Source organism: Eublepharis macularius, chromosome 4 (assembly GCF_028583425.1).
Source record: "Eublepharis macularius isolate TG4126 chromosome 4, MPM_Emac_v1.0, whole genome shotgun sequence".
Lineage (NCBI taxonomy): Eukaryota > Metazoa > Chordata > Lepidosauria > Squamata > Eublepharidae > Eublepharis > Eublepharis macularius.
In genome coordinates, this window is record NC_072793.1 from 105,424,885 (window position 1) to 105,438,888 (window position 14,004).

The window sequence follows — 14,004 nt, forward strand, 5'->3', positions numbered from 1 at the left end:
GGAATTTGAACATCTGGTCTCTGTTTTTGTAAGAGAGGCTCTGTTGTGCCTTCTCCCATTTTTTTCTTAAATAAATGTAGACCAAGAGATGTAATCCATACATTTGGAGGTTTACGGTGTAGCTCCACTTCAAAATTAATTTGAAAAGACTAATTGTCCTCATCATAAAAATAGTTCATTATCCTTGCCTTTCATTCCAGAAAGAATTACTTTAAAACTTACATGTTAAGCAAGTGTGTCAAGCATTTTCCATGTTAATAGGTTTCATGTATTCTCGTAAAGTCATAATAAAACTGAGGGCTTATAAAGGGATGTGTAGCAAACTGTATCTGCTTTTCCAATGCATTATCACATTTGTGTTTGCCCCTACTGCTGGAGGGAACGTAGTTCTTCATCTGTTCTTAGAAAAAAGTCTGGGGCAAACAAGCGCATTAATAAGTCTATCAAGCCTAAAACCCTTCCAAGCACTGTTTCTACAAGACTACTTTTAAGATTCATTTGCAGCAGTGGCACAGGGCCCACTACTGGATTAAATTTCCTTAAATAGAAGCCTTTTGTCCACAGGCTACAGAGTATATTCCTTTATGTCTCACATAGTCTTAATAATATTTTAACCTATCATAAAATACCAAATGGAGATAATTACATCAATGGTGGAACCCTGCAGTGTTAAGCATGATTCAACCGATCCATGCATGACATTCTGAAGAACTTGTTCCCAGCTAAGTGTATGTAGGATCACAGCCTGACCTAACTGCAAAGAAATTTCTATTGCTATACAGATGATTATGCCTAAAATTCATATCCTTGTTTCTCTAATTATAGGACAGAGATGCTTGGTTGATTTCTGAAATTCTGGGAGAATCCAGAACCGTGGCTGTCAGCTGACAAATAGGGGCTAGTAGTTGCTCCCACCAGGAGTTTGGACATGCATTTTTCCTCATTACAGCATCCACCCAATAGGAGAGCTGTAGCATGCTGGATGCAAGGATGAAGGCTGAGCTTGAATCCACAAATGATGGAGTAGAGGAAAGAGCCTTCCACTTCCTGACCTTGAAGTCAGAATCTAGAGCAGCTGGGCAGGCTTCATTCCCAGCCGGGAAAACTTACCTAGCATAACTTCCTTGGTGTTAATTGTTGCTTTGCTAATTCCTGTGTCGGGCATGACATATAAATAAAACTGCAGTCAAAGAAGAGATGATGATGACGACAACAAAGAGATGAAAGAAGGAGAACTCTTGCCAATAATTATCTTAGCTTGCTTATTGGGAAACAAGTTTCACTGTATATTTTCCCTCCTCCTCACCCATCCCCAAATAAGGAAGATTAGAATTGGTGGGTCTTTCTCTGTCTTCTCAGAGAGTGTTCTATGTGATTTTGTACTTAATTTAGTAGACTTTAGTTCATTGAAATAAACCTAATCAGGTGAAGTTAAAGTAGAATAACTAACACCTTGGCATACAACCTTAGTTCCTTGTCCTCTGTTCACCAGACCCATAACAGAAAACCACCAGGTATCTACCTACTTTAATAAATATGGTACTTTAAAATCACTATGAGTTAAATGTCTTTTTTAACAGTCTACACTTATCCATATAAGAGGTTGTGACTATCTTGCGTTTAGAAATCCAAAACTAGATTGAATCATCATTACATATACATCAGGAGTTTTGAAGCCAAATCAAATAGATGTCCTTTAGTTTAAAAAAAATCAGTGAAATTTCCTAATATAGACATGCTTACAAACTTATTTGAGCTTATATGAACAATCACAAGCAGTGATACATCAACTAGGTTAAGGATTAGCAAGCACTAATTTGAAATCATTGATTGGTTACTTCATAATTTCAAGTAAAACCACTCTTACCCAGTCACTGCATGCTGTCACACCAATAGCTTATAAGAATTTAGCCAATTGCCACAAGCAGAAACTATGGGAGTGGTCATCGTATGCTGTGCTATTGTCTTCTGCTTATTGCAAAAATTAGGAATTGGGAAACGTCCCAAACAGTAGTTGTAAGAGCCAGCCCAAAATATTCTAAGGCTGCGGAGTAACCTTATTATAGAACTAAAAAAGGATAGGCTCCCAACAGAATACAGCTATTAGCATTGCAAAAATAGTACATTTCTGCTACCATATAGGATTATCTTAATAGTGCAAATGACACACACAACATCCAACCAATCAGAGTATTCAGAATTAGTGACAGCCAGTTTGAGTGGCGGGTGCTACATTGCCCTTGGACTAGAAAACCTATAAAATCCCTATTCTGCCATGAAGATTAATGGGTAACCTTTACTCTCTTCCAGCCTAATCTACCTCACAGGGTTGTTAAGAAAATAAAAAGAGAAGAATCACATATATGGTCCTGAGCTCTTTGGATGGAAGAAACAATAAAACATGTAATTGCTATATAACATTATGTTCTTGAAATAGCACTGGTTACAATATAATGCTATTTTGTTATTTAGAAAGATAGAAAGTATTTCATATAACCTTTACTAATATGTTTACTAAATATTATTAAAGGAACAACACATATTAGCAACATAAAATGAAAAACAAAGAAAATAAGTAAAGCTGGAAAAGGTAGACAGCAAAAAAAATGATAAAAAAATAAATAGAACAGAAAGGAAAACAAGCTACTCTACCCTGTTGCTTAAAATAATATCCACAGTGTTATATTTATGAATGTTTTATGGCTATTAGTTAACTGAGGATTGGATAGCAAATGTGTGATTATTGTGCAATGACTGCAAATCAAATGATGACTTGCATATATGAATGAGCTGTCACTCATATAACACCACAAACTTTCATGACATGCAACTTTATTCAAGTGCAATACTTTTCAATGGAGTCAGTTTACACATCTAGTGTTTAACAATCAGGTAATATCCACACACACAACTTGATCTATAATCCCAAATAAATTCCATACACATACCAGGGGATATAATACTGACAATTATTCTAATCAGAAACTTCTCTCATCATGGATATGTTCCTTCATACCTGGTCAACTGGCTTTGCTGTTTGGCATCTTGGAATGGGAGGAGGATGTTACAGACCTAAAGTGGCTACCTTGCAGGCCAAACTCAGGATGTACACATTTAAATTCCTTGTGTGGCAGGGGAAAGGCAGCCACACCACCATCCGGATCTCATGGAATTACTACTCTGTTCTCCGCAATGGTAAGCAGGACTCCAAATGAGGTAGGCTACAACAGCCCACTATTTCCTTGTTTCCTCCTGTTTCTGGGGATTTAAAGATATGCATCTAGTGTCTGGGATAAGAGATGAAAGCCCTATATAAGCCATGTTCCCCTATAGCCTACAACCTCAGGTTGCCATTCTACCCACTCCTTTTTCCTCTATAGTCCTATGCTAATAAGGGCAGATGTTGCTACATATTACAATCTCATGCAAACTTCCCCAAACAGGAGGGAGAAGGAGAGACAGAAGTATTTATGAGTGAGATAAAAAGGAAAACCATGTCTGTTTCCATATGCATCACTCTTTCTGACTCGCAGATAGCAGGGAGGTTTTCTGTCCTGTAATTGCTGAAGCTTTGTCAAGAAATGTATAGAGATAAAAGGGGAAAATATCTCTCAGACAACAGGGTAAGGGGACCAGATTTACAAGTTCAATTTACAACTTTTCTTATAGAATCACATACAGATTTCTCAGTATGAGAATGAAGCTTTTCCAGTTTATGGGTAAGTTTTTCCATACTCATCCCTCATATTTACACTGGCTATTCAACAGGAAAGAGCCCTGTGGCGCAGAGTGGTAAGCTGCAGTACTGCAGCCCAACCTGAGTTCAATCCTGGCGGAAGCCAGGTCCAGTTAGTTGGCTTGGTTGACTCAGCCTTCCATCCTTCTGAGGTCGGTAAAATGAGTCCCCAGTTTCCTGGGGGTAAAGTGTAGATGACTGGGGAAGGCAATGGCAAACCACCCCATAACAAAAAGTCTGCCAAGAAAATGTCGTGATACGATGTCCCCCCATGGGTCAGTAATGACTCAGTGTTTGCACAGGGGACTACCTTTACCTTTATTCAACATCCAAGAAGGGTATTCCCATCTTTTCCAGTCACTCTTCTACTAAATGGAGAGTTTTGAAAATGTATAAGCAGGTTAGAAGAGCAGAATATACTACATATGAACCAAAATAATGTTTTATAACATGCACAACACTATTAAAATCAGCTCCCTGAGGCAAGATAACCTACTTATTATATTGTCAAGCTTTGATCATTCTGGTACATGATCTAAATAGACAAGGGAAATGTGTCCCTGTTGGTCCTTATTATTCATACAGTTATGGATGATCATTTGATTTTCTTCGTTATTTGGGAAAGTTGAGAGTTATAGGGACAGATTTTCTGATGTTTACTGTCTTGTATCTTGTGAGCCTCAGAATTTTCATCAGGGAGCAGGGGCAATAACAGTTATTGGGGGTATGCCAAATGAAACAAAAAATCTTCATACATTGGTGGAAGACAGCAGTAAAAGGGGTCATATGAATTTCACTCGGGAGGAAATTCCAAAGTTTTGGCGCCGTAAGAGAGAAGGCCCTTTATCAGGTTGCCATCCATCTAGCCTCAAATGACGGAGGTACCAAAAGCAGAGCCTCTAAAGATGACTGAAGTGAATGGGTAGATTCATATGGGAGAAGACAGCCCTTAAGGTGTGCTGCCCCAAGCCATATAGGCGCTTAAAAAATGTCAATAGCAGCACTTTGAATTAGGCCTGGAAGCAAATTGGGAGCCAGTGTAGATACAAGAAGACTGGAGTGATATGGTCCCTGTAATCCTCTCCAGTCAGCATTCTGGCCACAGCGTTCTGTAGTACCATCTGCAGCTTCTCTACAGTCTTAAAGGGCAGCCCCACATATAGGCATTGAAGTAATCTAATCTATGTGGTACCAAGGCATATGTGACAAGATCTTTCCTGTCTGGGAAGGGCTGTAGCTGGCTCACCATCCAAGCAGGTGAAAGGCACCTCTGGCAACTGTTGCCATTTATCCAACAAGAAGCCTGGGACCAACAGCACCCCCAAGCTATGAATCTGCTTGTTTGGAGAGAGCGCAACTACACTCAGAACAGGAGGTAACCCATGTTCTAGGCCAGGCCTTCCTCTATCAGTAGTGTCTTTGTTTTGTCGTGGTTAAGTTTCACCTTGTTAGCCTACGTCCACTGAAACCACCTCCAGGCATCTGTTTATAGTTTCCACAGCCTCCCTGGAATCTGCTGGTAGCATAGCATGAAACAGAGTTGAGTATCATCTGCATATTTGTGGCAATTCAGCCCAAGTCTCAGGATGACCTTTCCCAGTGATTTTAAATAGATATTGAAAAGCATTAGGGACAAAATGGAATCTTGTGGGGACCCTGTAGGCCAGATGCCAAGGGGCAGAACAGCAGTCTCCTAGCAACACACTGTGAAACATACTCTTGAAGTCCCAGTCCCAAAAAGCAACCCATAAGGATACCATGATCAATGATATCTAAAGCTGCCGAGAGGTCCAGGAGGATTAACATAGTAGCACTCCTGTCTGTCTCCTGGTGCATGTCATCCATCAGGGCAATCAAGGTTTTTATGGTTCCATAACCAAGCCTGAAAACATATTGGAATGAATCCAAACAATTCACTTCTTTCAAGAATCCCTAGAACTGGCCAGCTACCTGTTACCCATGCTCTTGAACATTTGTATCAAACTGCTTAATAAGACCATCCAAAATTTGGGGAAGGTGAGCTTTACGCAGCTTTATATTTATAGAAGAAAGCCTCCAAAATCAATAGCCCATGATCAGTGCCTGGATATAGTTGTCATGATGGAACAAACTAAAACTGAATCCAGACAGGACATACTGATTGTGCAGGCCGATGTTCTAGATGGCCTTGGTATTAGAAAAGTAGGTTAGCAGTGTAGCTAGAAGAGCCCTCTTCCTATTATAGTGGGGAGGTTCTTTCCCAGACTCAGTTTACTAAGATACACTAATCCATGCATTTGTAATCTATAAAATGGATTACTGCAATGTGTCTTACTCAAGACTGCCACTGAAGACAATGTTGTGTACTGCCGGAAACAAGGAAGTTAGCTAAAGCATATGTTTGTCATGCAGAAGATCTCTTGCAACTTCAGTTTAAAGTGATCAAATAGTAGATGTTACAAAGACCTCCATATGAGACCCTTGAGAGCTTCTGCCAGTATGAGTAAACAATACCAGCCCTGATGGACCAATAGTCTGATTCAATATAAGGCAACTCTGTGTGTTCATATTACATCTCTCTTAAAATACACTGGTTACTTAAATACGGTAGATTCATTTTATGGTGCTAGTTCTCAAGATCCTCCTTTTAACACTTGCATCATATAGAAAAACAACAACAACATTCCTCTCTCTTGGATCAAGCGCTGCACACTCATAGCAGATGCAAAAATTCTATCTAGTCACAGGAACAGCATGATAAGAAATGCTTGGATTGGTATTTTATTTATTTACATTATTTATAGTCCTCCTTTCTCACTAAGACTCAAGGAGGATTACATATATAAATCAGTATTAACACCAGCTGGGACATTCAATAAACAATACAAGAGGGTAAGAACAGCAGCAATTTGAAAACAAGCAGAAATCAGATACAGACCTGGAAAAAATGCTGAATCAAAACACAAAATGAAAGCAGATCAATATGGCATATTAAACAATGGAGAACTATCCAGGAGGAGCATACTTACCACAACAGAGTATAGTCTGAAATCCCTATCCTGGTAGCAATGCATGTCTCTGAACCATTTCCTTACAGCACAGCCCTATTACCTGTGTAAGCCCTCCTAAATAATTTGGTTTTGCACAGTCTGCAGACAGCCAGGAGAGTGGGAACTTTCTTGACCTCTTCAGGCTGTTCCATGAGGTAGGGGCCACCACAGAGAATGCACATGTACAGCCAGCTCTTGATTTTGCCCATTTGCAGGGTAGCATCTCCAAAGGACCCTATTCAGGTGAGTGAAGCTGCCATGGTGGAGCATAGGGAGAAAGGCAGTCCTGTAGATACGATAGGAACAAGGCCATGAAGGCTTCATATGTGATAGCCAATACCTTGAACTGACTGTGGTAACTGATAGGTAGCCAATGGAGTGACTGTGAAATGGGAGTAATATACATGATCTGTCTAGCTCCTGATAATAAATTAAGCTGTGGCGTTCGGCACCAACTGGAGTCTCTGAATGGATTTTGAGGGGAGAATTATGTATAGTACATTACAGCAATCAAATCTCAATGATACCATGCCATGGATCCAGACGGCCAGATGGGCTGTGTTAAGTTAAGGAGCCGTCTTCCAGGCTAGATTGAGTTTGTAAAATGTATTTTTTGCAGCTGCGTTAAGTTGACTTTCTAGTAATAGCACTTGATCCAGTATAACCCTTTGGCTTTTAACCAAGCCTGCAAAAGACAATTGAACCCCATCGATAGTTGGAAACAGAATGTCCTTCAATATCTTAGCCTTCTCAACCAGCATCACTTCTGTCTTGCCTGGATTTGGTTTCTATTTAGTCACGTTCAGCCATTTGAACACAACTGTCAAGCAGTAACCCGAGATTCTCTACTGCATCACCCAGTATATTTAGATAGCAAGACATAAAGCTGGTATCATCTGCATATGATGACATCAAATTCCATAGCTACAAATGATTCCTTTTAAAGGATTCATATTGAGGTTAAATAACATGGCGGGGGGGAGATAAGATTATACACTGAGGAATGCTACAAGATAATTCCCACACTGACGATAGCTGTTCTCCATCAGGCAGGAACCCTTTGAGTCCTTTCCATGAGGAATGATTTAAACCAATCCAAGGCACCTCCCGATATCTACTTCTGTCTCCAAACGCCTCAACACAATGGCATGATCTACTGTATCAAAAGCTGCAGATAGATCCCAGAGGAGCAACAAAGAAGCAGGGGTGTTGTCTAGTCTCACTGAAATTGAAGATTTCTAAGGCATAAACCAAGTTAGTTTATTGCAACACATGAATTACAAGCTGTAGACACTTCTGGATTCTCAGCTACATTTGACCCTGTTTTTTGTAGGCAAGAAACAACCACAATTTTTTAGAACATCCAGTTCAGATGTTAAAATAATTTGTGGTTCAAGCAAGAAGTCTTCAAGCTATACACAAGAAGAGGGAATGCATTAGGCTAAGGAGGATTGGAGGAAGAATTGGAGTTCTTCAATTACCTTTTTTTTTTTTTGCCTCATGAAGGACTATCTGCCACTGCAACCTACTTCTTTCACAATACAATATGGCAAAATATTGATCAATATGTGAAGCGTATATAGGTATTGTAGATCCTGCTTATATCTTAGGTAATTTGATAGCTTCAGTTCCAAAGGAAACCATGTCATAAACACACAAGATGCAAAGCTCAAGCTTTTTTCCTGTAGGGCATAATCCAATGAAGGAAATCTGTTAGGAAGAAAAGGGGAAGTAGTAGAGAACATACAAGACAAAAGAACAACAGAACTATATTCACCATGTCTATTTACAACATTATAATTTTCCAGTAAGAAATAGTATTACATCTTCAAAATATAGATTTCCTGTTTTAGCTGTAGTGAGTCTATTGTTATATTCAGATACTACTTTAAGAAATATAATTGTCCTGTGAAAAGTCATTCTATTAACAATATTAACTTTCCCAAAAGGCATATTTCATTGGTTGTAAAATATGAATTAAGTTGTCACAGGAGCACATACCAAAGAATATCCCTAGAATGAAAGATTCAATCAGGATCTAAGATCTTTTCTTAGAGATTCTCCTAGAAACATGAATGAATAAGGCAGAAGTATATTTTCCATTCCCTTCATACTTATGGTGTTATGCTAGCTCTTCCTCTGAGCCTATGAATTCACAGTGTGCTATTTCTTTTTACTGGAAACACTCCAAACTGTGATAAGTTTATATATTTGCTCCATTGTCCAAGTATACGTCTCATATATATATATATATATATATATATATATATATATATATATATATATATATATATATATATATGCAATTTCAACCTTCCGTAGGAATACACATGTTCATAAATTTGATCAGATATATTGTCTGTGACCTTACCAAGACTTCCTATTCTTTAACCTGGTTTTGAGAGGTTGGAAAAAAATAATATTCTAGCCATATACCTAGCATTAAATAAAGAACAAGAAGAGATGGGAAAGAGTTACAGTAAATTACAGGATCCACAAAGCGCCTGCATTACATCTGACATATCTGAACTGCAAAGTAAAATAAAGCTTGTTATCTACATTTTATTCATTTTAAAAAATATTCATTTAAAATTGACACATTGTTAAAGGCACACATTTCATGCCCTACAATCAAACTGTTTCATAGTCTTAGAAAAATTTATATTAATTCAAATAATGTTTAGTCTGTTGTCTCTCCTCCTGAGGGTTGGTAACATCTTCATCCCATTCACCTCCTTTCTCCAAATCAGATTCTTCATCTGCAAGAAGGTATAGGTATTAACTATTCCTGAAGCAAATGTTTACAAATACAATTCAGGGTAATTTAAATTATTGCAGTTGCTGGTTGTAGTCCTATTTACAAATACCTGGAAGTAAGCAACAAGTATAGTGGACTATGCATATAGGACTAAGTACAAATGAGGCAGTATTGCATGTCTAGATGGGCCACGGAAGAGTGAGTGTAGGAATTCTAGCATGATGTCATGTCCATATTCAATTAATGGAAAAGTCACTACACCGGATCCATTCCTGCCTTAATTATGTTAACTTAGGATAGCCTTGTTTTCCATTATTAGACACTGCAATAAAATATTTTAGGGTTTATTTATTTATGTCATTTATAGTTTGCCTTTCTCATTGCGACTCAATGCAAATTACACAGTGTGAGATTAGTAGAGTCAGTATCAAGAACATTTCCATAAATGATGCCATAGGATAAAAAGATAAAAGTTTACAAAGACATAGCATCAGCAGGAATCCAATACAACACAGTGGTGAAGTCTATGGTTCCTAACTCATTAGTGAAGCATCTGAAACCACCTCCCTACAATACAGCCCTCCTATCTGAGTAAAAAGCTTTTTTGAATAATTTGGTTTTGCATTGTTTGCAGAAAGCCTGGTGATTAGGGACTCTTCCGACCTCCTCAGGCAGACGGTTCCACAAGGTAGAGGCCACCACAGAAAAAGCCTGTGTTCAACTTGATCTCACCCATGTGCAGGGTGGCACCTGAAGGAGACCCTGTTCGGATGAATGAAGCTACTGTGGAGGAGCATAGGGAGGGAGGCGATCCCATAGGTATGCTGGAGCAAGGCCATGAAGAGCTTTGTAAGTGACAAGACAACCAATACCTTGAACTGAGCATGGTTACTAATAGGTAGCCAGTGGAGAGACTGCAGGATGGGAGTGATGTTCATGCTCCTGCTCCTGCTCACTCCTGATAACAGTTGAGCTGCAGCGTTTTGCACCACTTAGAGTCTTCTAGTTAATTTAGATGGGAGACCTATGTATAGTGCATTAAAACAGTCAAGTTTTGATGTTACCATAACATGGATATAGATGGCCAGGTTGGCCATGTCGAGATAAGAAGCCATCTTCAAGGATAAGGAGAGGTTGTAGAAAGCATTTTTTGTGGCTGCCTTAACTTGGTTTTCTAGTAATAGTGCTGGATCCAGTATAAGCCCTAGGCTCTTAACCAAGTCTGCAAGGGTCAGATGGACTCCATCAAAAGTGGAGAGTACAATGTCCTTCAGGATCTCTGCCTTCTCAACAAGCATCACTTCCATCTTGTCTGGGTTCAATTTCAATCTGTTTGTTTTCAGCCATTTCACCACAGCTGTCAAGCAGAGATCCAAGATTTCTACTGAATCTTGTGGGGACCTGGATAGCGAGATATAGAGTTGGGTGTCATCTGCATATTGATGACTTCCAACTCCATAGCTGTGAATGAGTTCTTCTAAAGGCTTTACGTAGAGGTTGAATGACATGGGAGATAAGAACCCTGCAAGATAGCTCCCATTCTGGAGATAGCTGATCTCTGACAGCAACTCTTTGAGTTCATTCCATGAGAAATGATTTAAACCAGTCTAAGACACGTCCTTTGATGCCCTCTTCTGTCTCTAAACACCTCAACAGGATGGCATGGTCTACTGTGTCAAAGGATGCAGATGTATCCAAGAGGAGTTAATAAGGAGGCATGGCCTTTGCCTCTTCAGACAGAGATCATCCACTAATGCTATTAGTGCTTCTCTGTCCCATGTCCTAGTCTGAATCCAGACTGCAAAGGGTCCGGAGCATTAGAGTTATTCAAGAAAGTTTGGAGTTGGTCAGCTACTGCTCTCAGATTCTTGCAACAAAGGTAGCAATGATTCTACTGATTTGCTTTCTAACAAATCTAAAAGTTGTCTACTCCGAAGAGCAAGATTTGGGTCCAGCAGCACCTAACACTACTCTGAGAGACAGCTACAAGAAACCCTGACATAAAAATGGGACTATTGGTCTTATCCCATATGAATAAAAGCACGTAGACACTTTGTGTCAAAGTCCTAACAATTTCAAGGTGACTTCATAATATATTTAGGAATTAAGATGACCGTAGTCCTAAACCCATTTATGTAGAAGTTATTCTTAGCAAATTTGTATCCAGTAACAAGAACAAGCATAGAGATAGGAATGCTCTTAATTCCCTAATTTATTTATCAAACTTAGGAAGAATGGTAGTAGTAAATTATATGAAAGGGTACTTTAAATCATGTCAATTCTGATCAGTCAAGATTTCCAAAGCAACTGGGGCAACTGAAAATGGCTGAATATGCTGTCTACATAGAAATAATAAAACACAGAAGCATTTACAACAAACATTGGCTTAATTGAGTAGCACTCATGAATTCTAGGATAAACAAAATTTACTCTTTTAGAACAGACAAGTGGGGACCTGCAAGGATTTGTGGGGGGGGGGGCATCTCATCTACCCCGTCTCCTCTTTGCCTTCCCTGGCCCTTCCGTAGCTTCTCCTCCTTTTCCTGCTTCCATCTCTTCTTTCCATCTACCTTTGTTCACCACCCTGTTTTCACCTCCCCCCCTCGCCCCTGGCAGCCTCTATCCGATGGCCTAGTTGCTTGGTGGGGTACCCACAAGGACTGGGTTCCCAGGTCCCCTTACCGTCCCAGGAGGGGGAACCTGGCACTTACTTTGAAGATCTCTTTGTATGCACACTTTGCGCACATTCCCAGCAAGCATGATGATGTCATTTCTGGAAGTTACCTGCACACACACTCCCAGCAGGCACAATGATGTCACTTCTGGAAGTAATATCGCACTCATGGGGAGAGCACCGTGCACTGGCCCAGGAGGCAAAGAACCTCCTGGGGCCTGTTCCCTGGGGCTTTTTGCCCTTGCCAGCCAGGTGAGAGGTGACAGGGGACAGATACTGAGAGCAGGGATCCCCTGCCCGCACAGGAGGACTGTGTGAGAAAGAGTATCACAGAAACACGTCAAAACAAAGCAGGTAGGACTGGCAGCTCTATTCTTCCCCCTCACAATTTCCTCTTTCCTTCCTCTTGGCAGCTCCCATATGCTCATCTTTCCCTACATCCTTCTCTCCTTACCTTTTATCTGTCCCCAATCTTCAACTATATTTCTGAATTTACTTCATTTATATACAGCCTTTCTCCATAATGCAGCTTACTTCATTCTCCTTCCCTACATATTATCCTCATAACAACCCTGAGAGGTAAGTTAGGCTGAGAATGTACGACTGGATCAAAGTTATCCAGTGAGCTTCCACAGCAGAGTATTGATTCGAACCTGGGTATCCCAAATCCTGCTCTAAAACTCTAACCACTACACTGCACTGTCTATTGTGTGTGTGTGGGGGGGGTGCTGTTGAACAGTAGCAAGCAGCTGAGCCTGGGTGAGTCATGCAAGTCATGTGTTATCAAGTAGCCCAGTGGTTGCTGTTGGGCCTGTCCCCAAGGTGTCCTCTCTCAAAGGCCAAAGTCCTGGAATGGGCCCTGCTCATTCCCCTGACTTTTACTGACAGAAACAAAACCTAGAATACTGGCTAAACTGTTATTGTTGCCTAGGAACAGCCACTGAGGGCATCTGGTTAAAGCTACAGGAGCTCCTTTTATCATTTGGGGGGTTTTAAACTCCCCAATGTATTTTTTTCAGATATTTTTGTAAACCTGGGACATTTTTCAGGTATGTAGGAAGATCTGTCTTGCCCGTTCATAGCTCCAGTCTCCAGATTTATGCATCCTCAGATCAGGGTCACTTGGGTATTAGTATATAAGATAGTAATAGTATATAAGAAAGTATATTTTCTAGGGATGGTTAGTGAATGCTAGAAGAGAGTACATAATCTCAAAAGAAGTCTGGAGAATGGATGGAGCTCCTTTTTTAGAGACAACATCAATAGAATAAAGAAATATAGAACTGGAATTCTTGTACCTGTCCAGTTCTTTTGAAGGTGACAAATCAGAAATATGAACTTTAGCTTGGTTCTTTATGCTATTGCTCATATTTTCATATGCCTCATATCCTTTTTGGCCATGAATCAGCCATAGCTAGTATACTATCCTTGGAAACAGAATAAAATGCATGCATTGTATAAAGATTCTATAGCACCATACAGGGATAGAGGTTTGGCTCCATCTGCTTCAACATTTGAAGTTTAATTATACCAACTGTTATTTTAAGTGCAAAGCTACTTTTCCATTTTTCTATACCAGTGAATGGATATCAAACATTAACTTATTTTCAAATTAAGATGTCACATAAAAGGAAAACATGTATTCATTAAATCTTATGACACAATTATTATAGATAAGCAAGTAGAAAAGAGCAAGAGTCCAGAAGCACCTATAAGACTAATAAAATTTGTGGTAGGGTATGAGCGTTCCTTTTTTTTTTTTTTTTTTTTTTTTTTTTTTTGAAAAATTTTTATTGGGTTAGAATCC